We start from the raw sequence: 7,687 nt of genomic DNA on the forward strand, positions 1-7,687 counted from the left end.
AAACAGTAGGGACCATCCAAGTTAAAAAAACAAGTTAGGGACCAAAAACACAAATTCCCCCAAACCATAGGGACCATTCGTGTAATTTACTCTTACTTTTCGTTTTGTTCATATTTAGGTAACTTTTTTGTACACATCTATGTAACAAATTTGTTGAAAGTGTTTACATATAAGATGTAACCTGCTACAGCAGGTCATAATGGTCATATGTGAACACTTCCAACAAGTTTGTTATCTAGATGTGTACAAAAAAAGATAGTTATCCAGATGTTAAAATACCGAAAAATTAATTATCTTGATAAGTGATTTCCCATTAAACAACACGGAAACGATAAATAACATAAACAATATTTCGTGACATTTCTAAAAGAGGAAAAACAAAAGTAAAAAAAAAAACAAAATAGTATTCTTCTATCATCATTTATGTTTTCCTTCCGTCTTGTCATTTCTTCTTTAAAGCGACATTCAATGAAAAGTTTCAAGAGTAAATTACAATTTGGGTCCTTGTGGTTTGTCCTCGTTTGTACTTTTAGTCTATTGATTTTTTTACATGACTTATTCTTATGGTTTCAAAATATTAAATCGGTGGTCCCTAAGTCAATTACTGTCTAAGTTTCTGTTAACCACAATTTAAGAAGTTGTTTTTACCCTCGGACCAAACTCATAAAACATGTAAACTTTAGGGACCATTTTTTAAAATTGTTTGAAATCTCGGCTAAAACCCTAATCTACCAGACATATCCCATAAGAGAGGTGGGTATGGGCAACGCCTCAAGAGGCGTTATTGGGTGTTATAACATGTGAACACCGCCCCCCTTACCCGTTACCAGGCGTTATTAGCCTGCACGTTACTTCCCGTTACCACCATAACACGTTATAACGCCTTTTTTTTTTGTCTTTTCCTAATAACGCCGGTGTGGGCGTTGCCCACACCTACCAGTCTAATAATCTTTCAGTTCTCACGGACAGGTCCCTCCTCAGCCCCTATCATTCGACCCACTCTTCCTAAACATCTTTTCGCCCCCTCTTATCTTTTGTAGAAATCAAAACGACGTCGTTAAAATCGCTCATCTCCAACGTCTCTGTTAGAATGAAAATTGAAGTTCGTCCATTCAAACCCAACTCTGTGGATTGGAATCAAAATCGAAGCATGTCATTTGTATAAGGCGATAGAGTTGAAGTATCCAACATCGAAATAGGGTTCAAAGAATCCGGTGAGTGAATTTTGTATTGTAACGAACCTGGACAATATCATCTTTGTTATACGATCGAGAGTTCTAAAGTTTACGAACAAAAATTTTATTAAGTTTTCTTGCATTGCTTGTCTTTAGTTTTATGTTTAGTTTTCATTTTGTTTTTGGTCTAGTTTCCATTCTTTGTGTTATGTCCAGGTTTATGTTTTCGCATTTTAAACGGTAAAGGGGTGGGGTTAGGGTGGTTGTAAGAAGAAGGAAAGGAGGATGAGGATATTGGACGCCGACAAAGGCAAGGAGGGAGTAGGGTGGTTGTCCAAAGAAGGAACATATGTGAATGGAATAAACTATAGTTGTGGTGGTGGGGTTGGTGGTGATTGGTGATGGTTGTGATGGTGACAATAGAGATTGGTGGTCGGTGGTGTTATGGTTGGTTTTTCGGTTGCATGTGGCTAGTAGTAGTGATAGTGGTGGGTAATTTAATGGTGTTGATATCGGTGGTGGTGGTGATTTGTCATTTAATTAAACTAAAAAAAATATGAAAATAAGAAAAAAAATACAAATAAAAATGCAATTTCTTCATTTATCTGGCACTTAACGAAGCTTTATATACATTACCTGCCACAGGAATTTCAAGATTAAAAAAGAAAAAATTAGATAAAAAAAAGAGAAATTTCTATCAAATGACCAAAAGGGAGGGGGTGTTTGAACATTTTGACCATGAAAATTTGAGTTTTGTAAAATGACCAGGGATCTTCAGAGGGGCTCTGCGAAAGACTTTACCTTTTGAGGAAAATGAATAGTAACGAGGAATAGAGGGGCTTTTACCTATTGAGGAAAATGAATAGTAACGAGGAATAGAGGTGGCACGAGAAAAAGTCAAAAAAAAGGGTTTGTTGCATAGTTCCTCAGAAGGGACTCTGAGGAAAGGTTGCTAACGCTCTACGAATCTGGTCTTCATCAGCACACCTCTAAGGAACTGTTCTTCGACTAATGAAATCCCGATTTTTGTCATGGTTAGCCGAAGAACAGCTCCTCAAAGGTGTGCTGATGAAGAACAGATCCGCAGAGCCTCAACAACTTTTCCTCAGAGCCCCTTCTGAGGAACTATGCAACAAACCGTTTTATTTTATTTTTTGTTTTTTCCCCTGCCACCTCAATTCCTCGTTACCATTCACATTCCTCAGAAGGTAAAGACTTTCGTAGAACCCCCTTTAAGGATCCCTTGGTCATTCTACTAAACTCAAATTTTCATGGTCAAAATGTTCAAAGATCCCTTTTTTTTTGTTATTTGATGAAATTTCTCTAAAAAAAAAGATACATCAACCCATATGGGCTAAATCAGTAACTTATTTAATCATCCGTACTCTTCAACCGAATTCCTAAGAGCATTAGGTATGGATCCGTTGAGGTGATGTTATAACAATTTATAACACCAAGGGGGAAATGTTGTTCATGGTGTTATGACCATGTTATGAGGAGGTTAAGAGGAGAAAAATAGAAAGAGGAGAAATATGCAGTCAATCAATATTCTCGTTTCAGTATGTCATAACGCCAACAAGATATGTCATAACACCAAAGGGGAAATGATGTTCATGATGTTATGACCATGTTATGAGGTGCCACATAGGCAATAACGACGTCTTGTGTACCCATACCGGATGCTCTAAATTCATGACATCTTTGGGCTTCCTGATGGCTTTTGAAAACGCGTTAATATTATTTTTTTTAGAAAAAACCTATTTCGAATATCTTAAACTCCCAACAAACCCAATTGTTTTATAAAAAGATAAGAAACTTTTATTTCTCCAATTAAAACAATTTATATCATATATAATATTATAATTTTTAATCTAACAAAAAACTTCAAATTTTATTACAAATTTACTCTACAGTTTGAACTTTTATATAAATATTGTCCTTTTTTTTCATCAGTTCGTCATAAAATTAATTTTTTCAACAAATTTAATTTTATCTAAAAATCTACTTTTAATAATTTTTTTGTACATTTTTATACAGTTTTATAATTTCTTACAAAAATTACATTTTTTTTTATATTTTCTACAATTTTTTAAAACTATTTTTAAACCAAATTATATACAGTCATTTTAAATAAATTAACTTTGTTAATACAACATATTTTTATAATTTTTTTAAACTTTCGTTCAAAAAAAAAGTGTGCAAAAAGAGAAGTAAAATAGTTCCAAAATATTGTACAAAAGAAAAAAAGAAAGAAACGTTTAAAAATATTATAAAAAATTATAAGTATACTAATGATTATAAAAAGATGTACAAAAAGTAAAGAAAGCTATGAATTTTTTTTTTAATATTACAAAAAAGTTATGAAATTTTTATATAAAATTTTAGAACAATTCTTTAAAAAGTTGTTAAATTTTTTATGAAAAAACTAATTACGAAGCGAATTTAGAAATATATATATATATATATATATATATATATATATATATATATATATATATATATATGTTTGGAGCATTTTCAGAATATAATTAAAAATACAAGCAAAATATCTAATAAAATTTATAAATTTTGGTCAAAATATAAAACTAAAATATAACATGCAAAATCTAATATAACATTGCAATCTTGAATATAACATTGATTTTTTTAACCGTTTATTGACAACTAGTAGGAATTAGCTGCCCCGTTGACGCTAAGGGTATTTTTTTTAAATACCAAATTAAATATAGTTGGCTGATCTTGCAATGAATTAATGCAAAAGGTTGTAAAGGTTTGTAAGCGATGGTTTATGATGAAAATGAAAGAAAGAAAAAAGCTTTGTTACAAGGAAATCAAAAGAAGCCCATTTGCTACACATTCCTTATAGCTAAAAAAGATTGAAAGCAACTATATCTCCCTATTGTTATGAACATCAAATTGTGGTACCTTACTATAGGTTCATGCGACATAGAATAAATCATTATTAAAAACTAATGTCACCTGCCCCAAGCTTGATGTTCAAACTGAAATATTAGACAAAAAAAGTTGAATATAAAATGGGATATAGAAAAAGTTCATTCGTAATCAAGTTTTATCTACAATAACATCGTAGTTTGTAAGTATGATGGTATAAAAAGGAAAAATATTACAAAATTTTAAAAAATTAGAATAAGCAAATGAAAGTAAGATGCTATATTGGATAACGACGCGAGTACATTCAACAGTCCTGCAAGAAAGGGGCGGAAAAGTAAATTTACTTGAGACACAGAACTGTAAGAAAGGGGTAGATGATAAAATATAACGATAATGGTAAAGGGGAGGGAGGGAGTAAATTTTAAAAAAATGATATCAGCCTTCACGTAATGCTAAAGTTAATGTTATAAAATATAACGATAATGGTCAATTGTAAGTCTCTGTTTAAAAAAAGCAGATGATAAAAGAAAAAAAAACTTACACAATAATCAATAAAATTGTTGTTGAGTTCAAGTTTGAGCAAATTTGAGTTCTTGTTTAACAGCTCAGCAATAGTATGTCGCTTCCTGCAACATGGAAATAAATCAGACTCTTTCACACAACAATTAACATATTGAAATTTTCAAATTTTATAAATAAAATAGATGAGAATGTAACTTCATGGGCAAAGTTGTCCATTGTCCCTATAGCATCCCTTCTGGACATGCACTTGTGATCAAACCTCTAATAAGCATTCTAACTATATGGATAAAAAAGCAAGTAAAACGAAACACTATAAAATTCTTTTTGTATATATTATAAACATTAACAAATTTGGCAATTGATAACTATTTGTAATTTTGTTACATCTAGAAACCAAAAAAAAAAGACTAACACCCAACAAAACCTTACTTCTCAATGCACAACATAAAACATCATAAGTGGAATGCAACCATGTGGCACTAATATCACCATTGAATATGGATTTATCTTGCCTGAAGGAATTTGTAATTTTCTTGAAATCCATTCTACATAAAACATTTAAAAAACAGGAGAAAATCAACATTAAGATTATTAGTTTGCCAATAAAGAAAAATACCTTTTGTTTAATATGTAGAAAAGATGTGAAAAAACACTTACTTTGGCAAATCAAATTCATCAACATCATCACCATCTCCTTGGTGTTTGACCATTTGAAGTTTCCATTGACGTAGGCGTCACTGCACCACCAACAACAACCACAATCAACATTAATCCAATAATCTTTCACCATATAGATTTAAAATTCTAATCAAGAACTATAAACTTACAAGAGATAGATGAAGCAGTATCAGAAAAAAGGCATTGGATGAATCTGTTTTGCTCGGTTCATAAATTGGGGGGGGGGGGGGGGGGGGGGTAAAACAGGAAACATTTTTTCCAATATTGAGGCGTGAAGAAACCATTGCCTGAGAAACACTATGAGGGAGATCAATAGCTTTCACAACCAACAAATTGCATAAAATTAAAATTAAAAGAATGTTTGAAGGCATGTGAAACATAAAAAAATGTAATTACTTAAACACAGTAGACATACACGACAAAGGGAAAGGCGATTTGATGTATCTTGAATTGTTGATGACACGTATATTGATGACATGGGAATCTGATATAGTTGTTATAATGATCATTTAATCTACCCAATTCCAGCTCTGAAGAAGATTTAGAAACCTGTTCATATGGAAAAAATAACATGACTGATGATTGATGACAGATAATAGAAACATGTACAAACCTGCAGCATATATGATCTATAACAGATAATAGAAACATATTACCTTCTCTTAGGCATTTCCACAAACACTGCATGTGCACTTCCCTTTAGCATATTAACAGCCTCTATACAACAATTTTTTTCAACCGACATGTAGAATATATACCTTCCTGGAAGAAGTAAAGCATAAAAAGATGTAACAATCGATCAAGGAAAGGTCATAAAAACCTAAAAATTGACTAAACAAAAGAAAAACTTGACAATTAATCAAACAAAGGCCATAAAAACTTAAGAATCAACCAAATGAAATAAAAACTAAAGGATTAAATCAGAAAATCGAACCAGAGACAAAGCTCATAAAGGGGAAGTGATACCCTCGGCCCTCCTGAAAGAAAGACCAAGAAACCCCACCACCATAGTCGATACCCTGGAGGTAGAAGAAAACATTACCTTCAACTCGTTCTGAATCAGCCACCAAGAAGGAACATTCACAAAGGAAATCAGAAAAAACAGAGGTGAACAGTTACGGTGGCGCTCAATCGGATACTGTTGTATGCTCTGCTGTCAGCCATAACCTCTATTTCCTTCTACTCATGCGTTGCCGTCGTCGACGACCTGATCCAAACTATGACCAGTTTGTGGTATATCCAAAAAGATGAAGCAGCAGTTGGTGGTGGCTGGTGGTTTGCTCTCGGTGTCGGAAGTTGAGAAAATGGTGGGGGTGGCGGCGGTGGGCAGTAGCCTGTATGAGCGACGACATGAATTTTTTTTGGGTGTAGAGAGAGAAGCGCAAAATTGGAAGGGAGATGCAATCGATGTCAAAAGAGAGTTTCAGGTTTATGAAGAGAACAACATGTGAAGGAAGAGGATCGGCATAGAAGAAGCGGAGAAGGGGTTTCTTGCATCTGAGGAAGAGTAAAGAAGCAAGAAAGAGGAAGTAAGGAAAACGAAAAGAAAGACTATTGGAGGAGGAGGGCGGCAAGGTTGAGGATAAGAAGAGAAGAGAAGAATGGGAAGACGGAATTGTTATTGTGTCTTTAGAATGAGAATAAAAACTTCGGTGGCAAAACAGGAAAGAGAAAAAAGTACACTGCTCTCCAACTTTTTAAGCTTTTATATATATATAAATTTAAAGAAATTCAATTTTTTTTAATACGCGTAAAAATTGGTAGATATATAATGGTTTGATAGTTCAGATTTGGGTATTCAGACGGGGTAGTCTAGCTTTAATTATTGTCATCAAATCATTTCTGTAACGTTCAATCGTTGTCGCAACATTAAATTTTTTAGATCTACAATTTTGATTAATTTAATTCTATAATATTCATTGTCTCTTTTTTATTGTATTACAATAAAATTTTATAAAAAGTATATAAACCATCGTTGTCATTTCTTTTTAGTTTAGTGTTTTACTGATTTATTCGAAATTATTTTTATTTATTAGATAATAATATAATCTGATTATACTATATTAGAGTGATAATGTATGTGATCCTGTAAAATAAATAATCAGTTTTACTTTTAACGTTTAATAAATAAATATCAATATCCAACTTATGAATACATTTAAAAGAAATATATATATATATATATATATATATATATATATATATAGAGAGAGAGAGAGAGAGAGAGAGGAGCTGGGTTCAAATGTTTCTCACATCTATTGTGTGCTAGAATACACCAATAAGAATTTAGTAAAAATTAAATTATTATTTAATCAAATAAATATATGTATTAAATGATTTCCATAATTATATGTATATTAAATGATATACATAATTATAATTATTTTTTATAGAAAATAATAAATTCGTCATTAATATCA

General features: G+C 31.9%; 1 long non-coding RNA gene across 5 annotated transcripts; it reads right to left on the reverse strand.

Annotated features, from left to right (window-relative positions):
- Positions 1–4,199: 4,199 nt before the first annotated feature.
- On the reverse strand, positions 4,200–6,929 carry LOC145108871 (uncharacterized). 5 transcript variants are annotated; one of them, XR_013708615.1, is made up of 8 exons: positions 6,202–6,928; positions 5,924–6,029; positions 5,683–5,816; positions 5,417–5,564; positions 5,247–5,326; positions 5,019–5,134; positions 4,609–4,866; positions 4,200–4,380 (listed from the first exon to the last, which is right to left on the reverse strand). It is a non-coding gene; the product is annotated as an uncharacterized LOC145108871 (long non-coding RNA). The 5 variants fall into 5 exon arrangements; XR_013708616.1 differs by having other exon boundaries at positions 6,310–6,927; XR_013708617.1 differs by having other exon boundaries at positions 4,609–4,693; positions 4,785–4,866; positions 5,924–6,927.
- Positions 6,930–7,687: the final 758 nt, after the last annotated feature.

This window comes from Lactuca virosa, chromosome 4 (assembly GCF_052849685.1).
Source record: "Lactuca virosa cultivar CGN04683 chromosome 4, Lactuca_virosa_CGN04683_v6, whole genome shotgun sequence".
NCBI classification, from domain to species: Eukaryota; Viridiplantae; Streptophyta; class Magnoliopsida; order Asterales; family Asteraceae; genus Lactuca; species Lactuca virosa.